The 18,828-nt window shown below is 45.4% G+C and overlaps 1 pseudogene; it reads right to left on the reverse strand.

Annotated features, from left to right (window-relative positions):
- LOC146789922 (uncharacterized) overlaps positions 1-18,828 on the reverse strand; it is a 267,783-nt pseudogene that overhangs the window by 175,048 nt on the left and 73,907 nt on the right.

The following is an 18,828-nucleotide window of genomic DNA, read 5'->3' on the forward strand; positions in this document are numbered from 1 at the left end:
CTATTCCGGTATTGGCGAACCGCGAATGGTCAATGCGGTATGTACAAGTGCTTTGCATAACATTTCATCGATAAATGCACTATGTATACGACATTACATATTGATTTCGTGGGTTCCATCTTGGAGCGGTGGCCATCTTATGGTTGCCCTCACATAGGCTATACATTACAAACAAGTACGGGCCTTTAGAACACATGTGCTTTCTGTTTGACTTCTCTGTGACCTGTGCAGCTTGGCTCCGCTGCCCCAGGTCAGTCCGGTCCCACGAGCTCACCGTCCTACGGCCACCTGTGATTAGCATCAGGGTTTGACACACCATAAAGCCTTTTCATCCCACACAAGCCTCCGGCTAATCTCTTTCACACCTGACTCTTCCTGCTTTATGGCTTGTTTCACAAACAGGAGATGCCCGTGTTTATTGGGGTCTGTTGATATCTGATGTGGGATCTGAGCCTCGCTGGGTAAATAATTGTGGGCTGGCTTAACTGGAATGTGGGATGGTCATCATGACTCTGCCTTTTCGTTTGTAATGAATACATGTGAATGACCATATCGTAAAACAAGGAATGTGTGCCTGAAGCATGATATTTTGTATACAAGGAGAAGGCCGTTTCTGTAAGTTTAAGCAGTCTCCTGAGAACATACATTGTGTTGTACTTCTCGGACACCTGTAATTGGTCTGCAGCCAATAAATCGATCTTTGACTTCACCTAGAAGACTCTGTGTTTCTGTGGGTCTGAAACAGGAAGAACTCGAAGTCTTAGGGTGTGTTCCCCTGCACCGCTGGGCTTTAAAAACCCAGTACTTCAGAGATAGGACTCGACACGAGAGCACCCATGTGCAGCTACGCTGCCAGAGCTCATAGAAAGACTGAAGAAACAACTGTATGAACAGAACATTGTAGCATTCCATTCCTAACCAAGAGACTCAACCAAAAGCTGCCTGCACCAACCTGAAATGTTTGGCGTTCTATCTGTCAGCCTTTGCATACTTCAGATTGGAACATACAACTAACAATGAAATAATCTAGTCCAACAAGGTTGCCCTGGGTCGCCACCAATATTCCCAAGAGGATCTGGCAGCAGCCCAACTTTGGCAACTCATAAAATATCCACCCCCCACCCCCCCATAAGCAAGTGGGAATTACCATTTGCAGGGGGGAATATCACAGTTTACTGCGATACGCAGCTCTAGCACTACACTGTTCGTCAGCCATTCTAATCAAGCATTACTGCGTTGCACTCTTGTGTGGTGTGAGCAGAGGATCAGATATCGCTTGCAGTGGAGCAGCTTTAACTTTACAGTGGACTAGCACTGCAGACTTTGATGCTTCTAGTTTTATAGCAAATTCACCCCTGTAATCCTACCCTCAGTTACTGATGTTACTATATGCTATCCAAGTCCCAGTGACTCATACTGCCAGTTGTATAATATTGTTCAAAGAAGCCCTGGATTGGGAATGACAGGAGCTTGGAGAGAACTGTACTTTAATTAGTAGCAAACAAGTACCCCGAAGGGTAATGAAAGAGTGCTTGTGTGGGGTGGGGTGTCTATCTCACTTCCTTGAGCAACCAGCACTTACCAATATAGAAATATTGGCTGGTGTTAATTTTGATTTAGGAACAGTAGCCAATTTACTGCTCCTAGCTTTGTGCAGGGGTAATTTTGAGCCCGGTCAGGCCGAGCAGGCAGGGATAAATGAGTCAGTTTAGTTACATTGCAGGGTGATTCTTTGATAGTTGGCAAGCAACAGGTATTGTGGGAGAATTACTTGGAAGAAGATTGTTGGGGGAGGCTGTGAATATTTTTCCTTTAGCATCCAGTTTCCCCCAAACCTGCATGAAAGGAATTACCTGTGGACAATGCTCTTTGGATCAGTCAGCACTGAATAAGGTGTGCTTAGTTATCTTCAATATATAAAGTTAATTGTGAGGTGCCACGTCCCCCCTTACTGCAGCTCCTTAATGATGCATCCACAAAATAAGACTGCATTAAGCACTTGATGAGACCTCTGCCCAGCCCACGATGGCACCAACAGAAGAACTAATGCAACAGTGACTACCAAGGAGCAGGCAGCTTTTTGGTCCAGACGATTGCAGTAGAAGGAAGGCCATGCCTTGCTGTGCAGGGCCAGTGTTCATCCCCTTACATTCGTGGAACGTGAGTTGTCATCTCCTTATTTGCTCTACTATCGAGGGATAACATCAGAAACTCTCAATCTCACAAAATGGCACTGATACTTGCACCTCCATACCCATTTACTCAAGGTCCCAAACACTTGTTCTTCTTAAACCCAATATTCTACTTATTATTGCATAACATTCCATGCACCGATTCACATTTCACCCAGAGATTCACAGGCACAACCCTTCTGCCCTACCTGATCAAGTGTTACCCAGACACCCGCTCCTCTCCTCCAACTCCTCTTTTCCACACTCTGCCCAACCTTCCTTACATGGCCCAGTCTACTTACCTTTACCTGACTTAGTGCGTCCACAGATATCTGCCTATCACCTTGCATATTTGGAACACTACTCCATCTGTCACCATGGAACACAGTGTCTCTCAAACCTTGTTCTGCTGCCACCATTTCACCAGCAAAGACTTGCCCCCATTCTCCCATCTCGTCTGCAGTTTCTACAACGGGTTTCCTTCTGACCACCATCTTAATGACCAACATTTCTCCTCTGCAACATCTCACCAACTGTTTCCCAAACCTTTGCCCCTCTGTCCCCACCTCCCAGTGCGATTCTCAGACACATGCGCCTCTGCTCCCATCTCAGGCGGTGCTCATCGGTTACCCTTCTGCCCTATTTCACTCAAGCTTTCTCAAACAACTGTCACTCTTTTCATCTCTCATCAGATGTTTCTAAAATAATTACACCTTTCCTTCATCCCAGCTGGTGTTTCTCAAACTCTTGACCCTCTGCTCAACCGAAGTTAAAACTTTCGTCAGTGACCTCGCCCAGTGTTTCTCACACACTTGCTCCTCTGAACCCCATATCAGCCTGTGTTTCTCATAAGGTTTCTCCTCTGCCCCAAAATTATCCTATGTTTCTCAAACACCGACCTCTCTGCTCCAATGTATCTCGAACACTTTCTCCTCTTACTCCATTTCACTAACAAACACTTGCCCTCTGCCCCCATCTCGCCTGGTGTTTCTCAAGCACTTGCTCCTCTGCTCCATCTCACGAACAAAATTGCCCCTCAAGGTCTATATCACCCAGTGTTTCTCTAACACCTGCTTCTCTGTGTCCTTTTCAGTGTTTCTGGACCAAATGCACCTCTGAACCAACCTCTCTAGGCTATTTTTTTAAACGGCTGCTCTTCTGTGCCCTTCACACCCAGTATTTCATAAACTTCTGCCTTTCCACCCATCTCACCCAGCATTTTTCAATTACATGCCCAGTTCCTCAAATGCGTCCTCAGCCACATCTTACAAACACTTGCCCCTCTTTCCCCATCACTCCCGGTGTTTCTCTAACACTGCGTCTCAGCCCCATCTCACTGACAAACACGTGCCCTTCTGACCCCATCTCACCCGGTGCTTCCGCTTCTCCTTCATGATGTCCTTGGTGTCCTGCAGCATCTGCTCCTTCCATAGATTAAAGAAGTAGGAGGAGTCAGTGTAAAACTTGAGAGCTTCCTTCCCATCATCCCTGGAAAAACAGTAGGAGAAACAGTTAAATAAATTGTTCAGGGACCCAGTGAATGACATGTAGCTCTAGCTGCAAACACAACATGTGCTTGGGTCATTGAACAAAGGACAACACAGACAGCATATACGTTGACCCATAAGTCCCTGATTAACCCCATCCTAAGAGCTGCCTGCGAAAACAGTCCTGAAACAAGGCCATATACAGGCACTTTTCACAGCCAGCTATTCATAGGACCATGGAACAATAGTTTCAGGAAAATTATGAAAAAACCGTTGACGCTAGTTCAATGATGAAGTGGAAGCCTGAGTGGATGACTAAGGGGCAATTTTGAATTCCAAAAAACAACAAAACCATTTGCATGACCCTATTACCAAGAATCGATTACCACAAGTTTTCTTTTTTTCTATGTAAGTCACTTTTTAACCCACCCCTTCTCAATGAACTAGCTATACCTTTGGATATTATATAAGTTTTAGCATGTGAAATCTTTGCATGAATTAAAACACTTAAAACATCTGAAATTATAATATTTGCCAGAACAGAGTGCATGGTACAGTGGCAAGTTATAGTTAACAGTGTGGTGAGTGAGGTGACAAGAAGGTGTATGGATGTGCATAATTGATTAATTTAAAAGAGGTGCATATGTATAAATATGATTTAAAAGTTATGACTTATAGTATTGTGAAAGTGGTGCGTAAATGATAAATTCACTAGATATGTATGAATTTTGCATTTGTTTTGGTTGTGTAGTTTAACATGCGTTTGGCACAAATAAGATATAAAGAAGTGCAGTGAACTCGGATACTGCAGAGCGGCGTATATTGGAGTGGCACAGTGTAGTGGTGTACAGTGGGCTAGCATACAGTGGAGTGTGGTAAAGTGGATTTACGTCCTGTAAATATTGTAGAGTGTATTCACGTACACTATACAGCTGTACAGTGGGGTGCTAAATACTGGAGTGTTATACAGTGTAGGTGCATATATTTGAATATTGTGTACTGGAATAGTGTACACTGGAGTGGGGTACATTTCAGTGGTGTCCAGTGGGCTTAAGTAAAGCGGAGTGTGGTACAGTATAGTGTTGCAAAGTTTTGTGTGAAATGGAGTGGCGTATATTGGAGTGGCATGCAGTGGTGCAGAGCAGAATAGCGTACACAGTGGGGTACAGTGTAATATGGTACAGTGCAACAGCATATGGTGGAGTAGCATAAAGTATAGTGTGATACTTTTTAACTTTGGTAAAGGCAGTCATTAGCCATTCAGCTAATGAACTGTCATCCTTGTATACCTCTGCAGTACCGTGGCTAGTGATACAACTACGTTAAACATGTAAAACTAAAAAAAAAAAAAGGAAATGACCCTACTTACCTGCCGTAACCCACAGAATCCTCTGCACAGCATAATGTATAATCCGGACACTTTTTGTGAAAATCCAACCAAAAGTCTATGTAAAATGCATTAGATTTTCCGCCTGTTCTGGGTCCCCCCCTTTTTTTCTTTGCACCCCCCTGACCAAACATTGCAAAACTTTCCATACTTGGACAATGAAATGGGGGTAGCAGATCTGGAAAGTTTTGCTGACAATCGCCAAAAGAATGCAAATTTATTAAGGGACAAAAATAAAAAAAATCCCTTTCTCTGGTCACCCGAACCTAACTATAACTACAGAATAAAATACAAGGAGATGATGGACGGAGTGCTGAAACTTTTCAGACACTCGCCCCCAGTCACAGATCTGGGTTGAGCCCATCATCGGTCTTTAGCTCACTTCGCTTCAACCCAGATCTGTGACAAGGGGTGAGTATCTGAAACGTTTCATCGCTCCGTTCATCATCACCTTGTGTTTGCTTTGTTCGCCCTAAGTTGGCAGGGTATGCCCAGACGAGAAATCTACTTATGGACAAGAGAATCGGCCAATAGACGTACAGCTAAAGCCTTTTTAATCAATTCTCCTTCAATATAGGCCCTGTACTGTTGCTTAACAAGCTGACTAGAGTCTTGATCGGTAGAAGATGGATGCTTCCAGTAGTGGTGCAAGCGTAACACCTTCAAAATGTTCATAGCATACTGAATTCAGTTGTTACTGACTCTAACAAAGTAGGGGTACATATCTTGGATAGATTTTATACAAATGGATGTGCTAATATTTCAATGAAAGTGTACCCAACACAAAGGTTTTAACCCTGTTTAAGTTGTAGTAGGTGCGATACCCACCTCCAAAAACAGTGGAGCCAGTGGGGTTCAAGGAGCCATGTACATTAGTGACCTGAAGAAATTGTTCTCTTCAGTTTGAAACTTTTTAAAATTCGCAAAACCCCATAATTTAACCCCCTACAGCGCCGAAGCCACTGCCTTCTGCTGATAAATGTGCATAAGTTTACTCAACGATCTTCTCCCCAGTTTGCGTTTTACATTCAGAATTGCCCTGAAATTATGCAATAGGTGTATTGACGCCTGGGATATCTGTACTTTTTACCTCAATTTCTCAAAGCAGATCCCCAGACAGATTCTGGTTTCTCTTCTTGAGCTCTGTGAGGAAGGGTCATAAACAGCTGGATGCATCTTGCTCTCAACTCTTTGTACTTCTATGGTGGGCACAACACCGATGACTTTCCTGCTTAGCAGATCATCCATGTAGATAGAGGTCAGGCCTGGAAGGCCAAACGGTCTCCAAGGAAGCATACCTCGAATACACATCCTCAGTCTGCAAATGGGTATAAAGATGGGAGCTCAAGACCCAAAGTTATTTTGATCTCTTCTACAGAGAAGGGGGTATCCCGCAGAGTACTGAGGGACTACTATGCAACCAAGGATTGATGTCACACACGGCTTCAACTCCCCACAACCGAGGGAACAGTGCCTTGAGTCCTATCTGTAGAAGGAATTACTGGACTGTCCTAGGAGCCCAAACATCCTGCCTACGAGTGATGGAAGAAAGCATTAACCCAACTGGAGGAGCAGATCATGGAAGGGACAGCTGTGATTGATCCTGGTGTAGAGCCCATCCAACAGACTCAAGGTACTGTCAGTTCGGGCAGTGTGACCTTCGACAAGTTATCATGGTTGTAGCTGCCAGGCACCTGGAGCGGTGTGCCCCTGTAGCAGGCCTGACTGAAGCTGGGATAAGCACCTGCTGATGGCCTGTGTGACTCACAGGAAGACTGTGCGAACATAACATTGCTAAGTGAGTTGTTGGGTCGGTGGCATGAAGTGCAAATGGAGGACTATTTGGTAAATGCCCCTAGAACACAAACACTCACACCTGTGAACCGGGCATTCATGAATTTTTTATTTGTGGTGGAATTGAATGTTTTCTGTCAAATAAAGTACCTGTCGTTTCTACAAAGAGAATCAAGGGGCTGGACAATGATCTTACTGCACTGCTGGAGGTGGCAGGGATGCTTGAGCTTGAGTAACACTCGCACTAACCTTCCTGAGAAGCTGCGATTGCTCACATCGCTACCCCACAACTAAGTGAAGAAAGGGTTGTACTTAGCAGAGTTTGCAGAGCCAAAGTAAAGCAAATCTTAATCCCCACGGTTGCGGCCTAGTAGTCATGCTTGCCTCCTGAAAGGGGGTTGATACAGGCAAAACAAGACGTTGTAGAAGACTAGAAAACTTTGTACATTTTTAAAACATAGCTGACAAGTAGTTGCTCCATGTCATGTATAACACATTCAGCCAACTCCGCATTTTAGTCAACAGAGCTGTGCATTTTGGGGTTTGAGTTTCAAAACTACAACCCCAAAAGTGCAACATTATGTTGGCTGAGAAGCCAGGAATGGCTGATGGTATCATGTCACTTGTAGAATCCAAAATAAAACTTAGTTCCTGACTTTCTGACTTCTTTCTTGTAAGCAAATTAAGGGTTGAACAACCAAGCAGAAATTGCATTTAAAAAGCAGGCGGAAGCATCTCTCACTGCTAGTGGGCTAACCAGAACAATTCTTGGAAAAACAAATCAGTGTTCTAATAAGACATTTACCAGAACAAGGTGTGTATCCTCTGCCTAGAGGTTGGTGTGGAGTGCCTGCAACACCACTGTGATGTGGCCTGCCTCGAAGAGATGCAGCCCATCCCACCCCACAATGGCTGACATATGGCAGGCTGCACATACACAGAAACCTCTGCACCTTTCTTCTAGTCGCACAGAAAAGAAGATTCTCTCTTTCAATTCAAACTTTTCAATGGGCGTTTGAAGGAAGGAGATGACTGTAGGAGCTTTCTTGAAAATCCTCTGCTCCTTGAAGGCAAATTGTGAGCATTAAGATGATGCCATGTAGATATGGACCCGAAATTCCCAAGCAGACATTGAGTGGATGGACTGCGCAAACTTATGTTGGTGGGAGAGAAGAATGGTCATCACTGGTGGTGAGCTACATGAAATCATGCATCAACATACAGCAGGACAAAAACGGATGCACTGTTTGCTAGGCACCAGCGAGTAACCAATAGGGGTGGGCGGAATTTGCGGAATTAACCTTCGCAAATTATCGCGAGAATGTTTAAAATTATCGCAAACAAGCAGAAATATCGCGAAGATGCGGAAGTTTTTTTCCGGCACGTTCGCGAGATTTTCTGCATGGTTGCGGGTCGCCAACTTACCCATGTGGTTGCTTGCGGGCGCGGCCATCTTGTTTTGAGTTGTTCTCGCGGTGCATGATCGCGAGAAGAAAGACGTGATCGCGCGACGCATGACGTCACTGCGGGCGCGAACTGTCGCGAGACAGCGCAAATGGCTAAAAACAATACAACATCTCATGGAGAACGCGACCGGATCAAGAAAACTTGTCAGCGAACGCAGGGATTCAGGTAAGGCGATCGCGCGCGCGCGAGAATGTATCATTTTACAGCGCGAGCAAGAAACAAATTATCGCCAAGCTGCGGAAACCGGAATTTTTGACATTTTCGCGCTCTCCGCGGAACGCAAAAATGTCAAATTATCGCAATTTCCGCGAACGGAACGAAATTTTTGCCCAGGCCTAGTAACCAAGGGAAATAGGGGAGTCTGAATGGAGCGCTTCTCATTCGGTTTGCTTTCCCTTGAATTTATCTCATCAGTGCCGAAAACCTTTGTTTGGGGAGTCCTTGCATTGAAAAAGGTGAATCTTGGATAAGGAGCTAAAAAAGTAAAAACAGCAGCAGATATGCATGCTTGGTCATTGAATTTGATCGGTGAAGCTACAATACATGTGGCCTACTGTTCAATGTCTCCTACTACCAGCATTTAAGCAGAAATGGAATGGCTACAACACCTAAACTCCTTGATACAAACTTGGAATATTCAAATAAAAAAGTGATGAAGCATAAGCAGGAGTCTGGATCTGAAGGATCTTGACACAGCTGCAGTTTACTAAAAGTTAATCTAGTATTCATGAAGAAGCAGTGCTACGCCAAAGGTAAGGAGGTGGCAAGGAAGGGGGAGGAGGGCTGTCCACAAGGGTGTGCATAGAGACGACCTGACCCAGATGAGGATACATAGTCTGATGTGGTGTCTGTGCTACTTTCTGTGTGTCTGGAATCCACAGCGCATCTTGTGACCTGCCGTCTAAACATAGGGAGTTAGAACTTGCTTGAGTTGTCTCTGTGGTGTGCATCAGTGCCGAAAATTCTGACCCTCCGCCTAATCTGTGTCATGTGATGAGGAACAACTAATCAATTTGAATTTGGTTGGCTCCTGTATTGCGCCATGTGGTTTTTGAGGACATCATGCTCATTAGAGAAGCAGATTCTACTTACCTACTGACATTTTCAGGACACAGGCACAGACATTTATGCAAAATGGGCTCACATCCGACAGAGTCTAGAGAACTGTGTTGCAGAACCAAAGAACAGAGACATTGTGTCTTGTGAAGCAGGAAGAAAATGTATGAATGGATCCAGATATTTTACAACAGGTCTCCCGGACAAGTGGGTGGTGCCTGCTCGGTCTCATCACTGGAGCCATATAGCACCATCCCCGTGTTAAGCAGTCAGTTCCTTGACCATTTTTTACCAGCCTTGAATCAAAAGTTGAATACGCAGTGCAATAATTACAATTTGGAATCTTATTAACAAGAAAATTACAACCATCCTTGATATCGGGGAGGTGAGTGGGATCAGTGAGGAATCTGAAGGTAGGGTCGAACAGAAATGTTGTTACCAAATGTAAATTGCTTTTTCTTCTGATACATATTTCTACCGCTAAATTTCTCGCTTTTTGAATAGATAGCACAGCAATACCCGCCTTCAAAGTAGCGGGTCTGAAGGAATGGTCAAAGTAGGAATTTTTTAAGCATTGAATGAGCCACATAATGGCCATCCTTTCTTACTTCCAAATCCAAGTAATAATGATTCGTGAACATATGAATTCATTGATATCACTGCACGTCATATCTGCTAAGGGTACTCTCCTAGCCAATGCAAGGAACAGCTGGCAGACTTGGCTCAGATTCATACTGGTGGTTTCTTTTTGGCAAGGGCATCACATATTTCACTTTGCTATGCATTGCCTCCTATCCCCTTGCACAGGATTTCTCAAATATTGAGGAAGTTGCAAAAAGACAGGGCACAAATTATCCTGGTTGCACAGTATTCACCAAGAAAAGTTTGGTACACAGACCAGAGACTCTCCGTGTGTCCCCCATATCAGCTCAGAGTGGCAGGTCCATCATCCCAATCTCCGGAGCCGCCTCCGTCATGGATGGAGATTGAGCGGAGGCAGCTGAGCTCTTTCAATCTGCAGGAGAGGGTCGATATCAGCCTATCTGCAAGTCACCCCTCCATTACATCAGTTTATGCCGGACAGTAGAATAGTTTCATTGCCTATTGAGCAACTGGGACACCGATACAAAGGTTTCTTCTGGACCGTCTTACATCTCTTGTTGTCCACATCATATAAAACAAACTATTAGTTGTAGGATCTTAAATCCTTGGTCCTGTTAATGTAGTAGGTGACTGCCCTGTGTGGGTCCAGCCTGAAGAGTGTCTCCTCCTCTTTGGTGGGATGGGTTGGAGGGAAAAATGTGGGAAGCATAATGTGACCTCTTTTGAAGAAATGTCATTTCAAATCAACGTAGAAAGAAGTGAAGAGAGACCTGACTAAAAGCACTTGCAGTTTACCAATGCCCAGAGCTGATCTGATTGGCACCAAAAATACTGTTCTGAACATCAAGGGCCCCACCAGGCGCCTATGCATTTGCTCAAACGAGGCCCCCATCAAACATGCTAGAACCAAATTAGGGTCCTGAAAGAGGATCACAAACTACCACTTCAAAAATGTCATAATTATCAGGGACTTGAACAGCGAGGGTTGATAGACAAATGAAGAATAACAATGCTGCCACACATAGCCTTATACGGTGCCCACAGCACAACCTTACTGGGCCAGGGTCAGTATGAGGCACAGCACGTCAGAGAGATGGACCTTTTAAGGCATCCACAGACTTATTTGTACATCAGGCAATGGAACTATTCCACTGTCCATAATCGACTAGTTACTTACATTCAGTAATGGTCTTTCTAGTAGAGACTATCTAGTTACAGATTCCTCACCTTTTCAATATTCCCCAAGCATCAAATTGGATGCAGCAAGTCTTCAGCAGTATCTCTGCACACTGGTAGGTAGCACCATGCCGCTCTGCACTAAAGCCGTTCCGCTCTGGAAAGGACATGCTGAGCCTATATAAGCGCCACTCCCGCATGCAAACGTCAGTTGCTGTTCATGTCCCCAGGTGCAGAGGCCCAATAGCAAATTAGTTGTGACCTGTGTGCAGATCCCTACACTTTGGATCTTATTAAAGGATAGAGTCCAAACATAGAAAGGAGAGGAAGGGAAGGTTGGTGAGGAAGCTCTGGCTAGCTAGAGTCTCTACCGAAAAAGGGTGTTACCAAAGGTAAGTAACTTGTTCTTCCGATAGAGACTTCTAGTTGTAGATTCCTCCTCTTTTGAATAGATACCAAACCAGTACCTATTCAGAGGTATATCTATGAAGGAACTCAAACCAGAAAGTCCTGCAAATGTCCCTCTCAGCAAATCTGACTGTCCAGACAATAGTGCTTCATGAACTTACATAGGGACGTCCATGTAGCCACCTTAGCAAATGTTCAGGACAGGGACTCTGCATGGCAACACAGTGGTTGAGGCTTTGGAAATGTTGGAATGAACACGTAGTTCTTCCAGAAGCTGCTTGTTGGCCAATGCATGGCAGATTTTAGTGAAAAGCACAACCCAGTGGAAGATGGCTCTTTTCTGCAAATACTTGACTTTTTTTGCCCCAGAGAACCCCACAACGACCTGATTGTCCACCTGGTGTTATTTGATACAATCAATTTAAAAGCTTAGCGCTCTCATGGGTCCTAATGGAAGAGTCACTCCTCCCGTTAGAGGGGTGCAGCAGAGCACAGAAAGCCGGCAAGGTGAAGTGTTGACTTATGTGGAACAGTATCACAACTTTAGGCAAGATGGATGCCCATGTCCTTAGAACCGTCTTGTCTGGGAAGAAGGTGGTTTATGGCAGGTTGACACACAGCCTAAGGCTCACTCACATGACGCCCGATGTTATGGTTACGAGGAACACAGTCTTGAGGGTGAGAAGCCACAAGGGCCCTATTGCTGCGACCGCAGATCCTCCTGTAGGGGCAGCCTGCTTGGAGGGCAAATATTCATGTTCAGGAGTTCTTGATAAAATACCCTCCATGACCACTAGAATTACTGAGGCCTAGTAGGTTTTAATCTTCTCGTAAACTCTGGGCAGGAGTGGTATCGGTTGAAAGGCATACAGGAATACTGAGTTCCACTCGAGGCAAAATGAGTCTTTGAGCGAGCAACAACTTGAAAACTCCTACGTGCAGATTTGTTGACATTACGTGTTCTCAGAGGTGGCAAACAGATCAAGCCACAGTTCTCCCCAGTCGTGGAAGAGACCTTGAGCCACCTCCAGGTGCAACTGCCCCGCGTGATCCACTAGGCACAGATGGCTGGCTCTGTCAACCCTGGCACTGAAAGAGCCTGCCAAGTGGATCACCACAAGGCAAATTGCTTGGTGGCCCAACAATTTCTAGAGGTTCATGGCATCATGGCAGAAGATACATGACCCAGCCTGGCCCTGTTTATTGCTGTATCACATGGTGGTGGGTGTGGTCTGTGAGCACCTGTGCTAGCCTCTCCTTGATGGACACAAGACACACCAAGTGCCCCTCTGCTGCAGAAGTTTGATGTTTGAGCCAGGCCTCTGCTGGACAGCAGAGGCCATAATCTCTACCTCTCCTAGATGGCCACCAGAAGCCAGGCATCAGTCACCATTGTCCTGTCTGGTGTGCTTGACCTGCACAATGTAAACATTTTGGATGAGGTAAGGGTCTCAAGGGGCGCGTGATCACTCCAGATCAGCGTCTAGTGGCATGGAAATAAATAAAAATGAAATTTATATCTATAAAGCCCTTGATGGCCAGATGCGTCTTGGCTCTGCCAAAGGAACCGACGCCTGTGCGCAGGAGTGGTGCCTACATAGGCTATACATGTCATTTCTGGAGCAGAACAGTACCAGTGTGAAGATGCTGCTGAATAGTTCCTAGATCCAGTCTGATGCCTGGCGAACATTCAAGAGGTGAGGTATCGGGGCTAGAAATCTCTATCAGAAACTCAGATTTCATACAGGGGCAATGTGCATACAGGCTGACATCAACCTGCTCTGGCAGACTAAAAGCCCAGCTGCTCCCGCTCAGTCTCCAGGCATGAAAGTGAAGACTCTGGAGGTTGGATCGAAGGGCCTGCCCCTCCGACTGCAGGAAGAGATCTGCCTGAGCAGGATGTGAAGCAGCGGACACAAGGAGAATCTCAGGTCTGCATACCATATCCTTCTTGGCTAATCCAGGGCAAGTTCCTGAACACTCAGGAATCAAATATATTTTTGAGGGGGGGGGAAGGGACATTAGGCAAAGATTTTCTCACCCACCTTTGGGTGGAGACGCCACTTGTGGTTAAGATGATGCTGACTCAGGGTGTCTGCTCTTGTATTTGTCGTGCTTGCCAGATAGTTGGCAACCATCCAAATTCAGTGCGCAGGAGCCTGTGCCTAGAGTATTAGGGCTTCTTGGCAGAGAAGAGGACTCTACGCTTCACTGCTTGTTCACATGTCACATGGTGATTGTGCTCTCTTTCAGGATCTGAACCGAATCACTGCAAAGGAATAGCAGGAATCACTCACAGCTCGAGCAAAATGATGTGCAGTCTTTGCTTGTGCAAATTCCAGAGCCCTCTGATCTCCAGGTCCTCCAGATGTGCCCCCACCACAAGGCGGAGGTACCTGTAACCCCTATGGTCACTACTGGTGGTGGGTAAAATAACTTCTGAATGACCGGTTCTCCTCTACTGACCACTACACAAGATCTGTCTCTTTGCACAACAGGACCCTGATAACACCAGTGTGATCACCCTAATGCTGGAACGTTTGCAGAGGGAGACACCACTGGAGCGCTCATGTGCCAGCATGCTTGAGTAACCAACAGAATGCCAGAAGCCAGTAGAACCAGCATGTGGACGACTCGCAGGCTTGGAGCCTCAGCTACCTCCCAAATCATCAGAATCCTATCCAGAATGTCCTAAATCAGCTGGATTGAAGAGAAGGTTCTGAAGGGTGTCTTGTCCAGTACTGCCCCTGAATACAGAAAACACTCTAAGGACTCCAGGTGAAATTTAGAAATACTGATGGAAAGTGCAAATTCAAAAGGAGGGATCCTGTGGCGTTCAAGTAGTCTGAAACCAGATGTGGCAAACATGCCTTAAGTAGCGAGTCGTCCATGTACAGGAATAGTGAGATTCCCAATCTGCAGAAAGTGTACGGCCACCACATTGGTGAAGACCCCGGTGACAATGTTAAGCCAAACAGGAGAACTACAAACTGGTAATGGATGGAGACTCCCATGAAACGTCGGTACAGCCTCTGCATGATCAGTATGTGGAAATAAGTGTTCTGCAAGTCGAATGACACCATCAGTCTTAGAATGCCAACAACAGAAGCACCGGCGCCAGAGACAGTCTTTCCCCTCTCAACAGGATTCAAGCTACATAGCGCGGGGATGCCCTTGGGTCACCAGGCGCTTTAGAAATCGCTTAAATAAAAAAAAAAAAAATTTCTCCTTGCAGAGAAAAGAATTCAAGCCTCTGGGGTCTAGGATAAGAGACAAACTGCTATCCTTGGGAACAAAGGAGTACAAGGTGTAACAACACCTGTCTAATTGCCTGCTCTCTGACTAACTCCACAGCCCCTTTGTGCAGACGTGCTGTAACCTCCTGCTGGAGAATGAGGTCAGTACTCTCACTGGGAGGAGGGAATTGAGGGAGGGAAGGTCTTCTGTGAGCAAGCAAGGGCATAGTATAGTTCTACGATTATTAAGACCCACTGGTCTTTCGTAATGGCATGCCATGCCTACAGAAAGGACAACATCCTTCCCCACCACTGGTCATACATGCTCTTTTATGGCAAAACTAAAGTGGCTTTTCCAGGAGGTGTCGGAGGAGTAGGAAGATTGTTGAGTCGGCTTGTCCTTGGACATGCCACATGTGCAATGCTAGTTGAGAAACAATCTGCTGCTGGAGGGGGCGAAGAGGGTTGGGGATGACAGAATCACAGCCCTTTGGAACAGCTACAAAACGTCATGTATTCTTGGTGGACACCTTGTTCTGGAGACACCAGACCCAAAGAACAAGCTGTCTGTCACCCGCCCCATTTTAAATCATTTGAGGGCAGTCAGCCTTGTCACCAAAGAGGTGAGACTCCTCAAAGCCTGTTGAGCAGAGCCAGGCAGGTCTCCTCAGTGCAAAAGAAGAGTGCACTGCTCTATCCACTGAATCCTGCTTGAGAATCTGCCCAGCAGTGTTTGCCAGGAAGATTTAGATTTCATCTCTGCACAGTTATCCTTCAAGTGCTACAGCAGACTAGTCACAGCCATGTTCGCCATCTCCCACAGCGCAAGGTATATCTGACCAGTAAGCAGGTTGCATTCACAGGAAAAAGCGCCAAACTCCCTACCTAGAAACTTTCTTCCCAACAGCTTTCAGCGTCTTGGATTCAATATCGCAAGGAGCAGTAGGGAATGAATTTGGATTTTGTCTGGAACAAGACAAGGCCTGATCCACCAAGCTTTCCTGATGGGCGAACAGGAACTCCACATTGCTTGGTACAAGCCTATGGAGATGGTGATTAGCCTGTTCACTGCATGTGGCCGGGGGAATATCACAGACGGCCTCAATAGGCTCATATGTGTCATTAAAAGAGTAGTGGCTCTGAAGACAGTCCTGATGAAGGATCCTTGTCAATAGGTTTGACTTGGTGCCAACTGCTGGAAGGGCCAATTAAAAAAAGCCTTCTTGATGACCCAATCTATTTATTTTATTTTATTTAGGGTGTTTTATTAATCGCGAGCATGACTCGATGGTATCAGATTGCTGTACAAGAGACTGAAGAAGCATACATATACATAAAACTGAAAACAAGGAAGAAATGCACACCTTAATAACAACATTGATCAAAAGCTAAAGACTGTAGTATAGTATATGGCATGTTGTAACAAAAATATTGATAAACACCCATCATTCATTTATGAAGCCATGTGCTCGATTCTCCAAGATGGTTTCCTGAGCCTGCTCTGAGCTTTCCCAGTTACCCAGGGGAACAATGTTCATGTGGCGTTCTGCTGGGAAGGATGTGCTTCTGTCCTGTATTGGATTTAGTGACATTGTGCGGTCCACTGTGATCAAGGGGACAAGCTTACTGAGAATTTATGCGAGAAATCTGTTCATTAGGATCTTTTTTACCTTTCTTTTGAAAATGTGGATCTATGGGTGAGACCAAATCTTGGTTGGAAGGAAGTTCCAAATCCTATGAGCCTATACTGAAGAGGAGTGTTTAAGTTTTTTGTTTTCGAAATCGAGGGGGGGGGGTGTTCTAGGCTGAGAGTTTGCGCTTCTGAGGGAGCGGCTGCCTCATGAGATTAGAATCTTTTTGCCAGGTACCTGGGTTTGTTAGAATGTAAGGCTTTATGCATGATGCAAGCAATTTTCAGCTGAGTTCTGGCTTCAAGAGGGAGTCAGTTGACAGACCTAAGAGAGGGGTAAAATGTGGTCAAAGCATTTAGCGCCTGTTATCAATCTAGCGGTTACATTTAGGATCACTTTGATAAGAGCGGTTCTCGATTTGGTAAGACCAGAAAGGGCTGCGCATCCATATTCTAGTCTGGAGACCACGGATTGTAATGCTAGTTTGAAGTCCTGATGTGGTAGGAATGGTTTCACTTTCTTCAGTAGATTGCGTTGGAATGCTGCAGTGCATGTGGTTGCATGGATATGTGCTTGCATGTTCATAGTCTTGTCCAGAGTTCTACCAAGGGATTTAGTGGAATCAATAATGGTAGATTTGCAGTTAAGGTCACCAAGGGGATTGAGCAAATCATGGACATGTATGGAGCTGTTACAAGGGTCAAAAAGTAGGAATTCTGTTTTCAAGAGTTCAGCTTGAGGTTGTCTTGGGCTAGCCAGGACAGAGTTTTAACTAAAGTGTTTTTTAGTTGGCTGACCTCTTCAAGGGAGGATATCTTGAAGTTGAATTAGTAATGTTGAATTAGTAAAAAGAAAGACACTTCCGACGGTGGTGGCTGCAAAGAGCACTCCATTTCTACCTCGTGGGAGGTGTCCAGGCAACTGCTATTTCTGTGGGAAAAATATTCTACTGCATCTGAGGGAGCAAATGAGCTGCCTTACTGCTGTTGTCATCGTCATTTAGGATAATTTGTGACATCTGAATGTGATCAGAGTCTGATCCAAAGAGGTCATCAAGTCTCTGATAGCAGTCCACCCTGGACAGGAGCCTAGGCTAGAATTCATTCCAGTGCATGGCCTCCTCTACAATCCTTTGAGCTTGACGCCTGAGGTGCATCAAGATGGCCTTAGTCTCAGGTGTAGATCCTGTGGGTTTCTGCAGGAGTGAGTGTCAGTGAGGCATAAGCAAGAGATGGGTGTGTACCATATTGCAGTTGTCCAGGTGTTGACTCGCATCGTGGAAATACCAGTCTGCAGTGTCCCAGACAGAGGCCATGGCCCCAAAGTAGCACCAGACGGAACCACTACGTTCTGATACAATGCCATTGTAGCCTACTTGAAGGCAAGAAACTATGCTGTGACCTTCTGATAAACTGGAGTAATCTCAAGAGTCTGGGAAGAGGCCACAGTTTTGGTCTGCACCGGTTCTTCGGCCAGTGTGAATTCTACTAACTCCGGCTCAGGAAGTCCCAACTGGTGGAGGAGAGTGTTGAGGAGACATCCCCCTTGAATACAAAGGGGCTGGACTCCTTCTACCTGCACCTATTCTTTTCCTTGGAAGATTTGGAAGATTTTAACAAGGGCATTGAATGCAACTTAAACCTTCACCTAGAGCATGATCAGTGACAAGCCCCACCCTTATCTCGCACTATAAACAGCTTCGCCTCCCCCTTCTTGTTAGCTTTTGAGTGCATGAGTCCGCGAGGGACATGCATCCAAGACATAAGTTGCAGGACTTACACCCTGACTTTATTGGAGGCAACAATTACCTAGCCTATAAAAAATTAAGAATTTTGAGTGAAAATTCACAGAGAGAAGCTCTAGATCCGCACCAAAGGGCATAGACAAACGTAAACTGATGACAGGGTATCACTATATGGCTCCAGTGACATGTCCGGGTAGCAACGAATGTAGACAAGGAGCCACCTAACAGTGAAGGACAGCTATTGCAAAATATCCCAATACATTCTGTCTGGTGTGTGGAAATGTTCAAAAGAAGAGGACTCTTTAGGGGGAAGTATCCATCAGAACTACTTCTGGATGCTACTCTGCTGGTAGAAGCTATATACTCAGGGCTTTAAGTGTGGGGGGGAATAACGGGGGTTTAATCTCTCTAAAAGGGCCATGGCGTATGTAATTAAGGACGTAGATTACTCATGTAAACTAAAAATCGGTGCTTCCCCTTGTGTGCCACCCAACAGGTATTTTAATGTTCTATGCTTTCTGTTCTTGCATCCAGATATGTAACTCAAAAAACGGCTTACACCTGAAACAAGGTATGTGGAAGGGGCAGTGGTCTTCAGAGCGTCTCAATCACAAAGAATTCATAAAGCTGTGAATAATCTCAATGATCAATCTAAATGCACCCCCGCC

The sequence above is a fragment of the Triturus cristatus genome, chromosome 10 (genome assembly GCF_964204655.1).
Source record: "Triturus cristatus chromosome 10, aTriCri1.1, whole genome shotgun sequence".
Taxonomy (NCBI): Eukaryota; Metazoa; Chordata; class Amphibia; order Caudata; family Salamandridae; genus Triturus; species Triturus cristatus.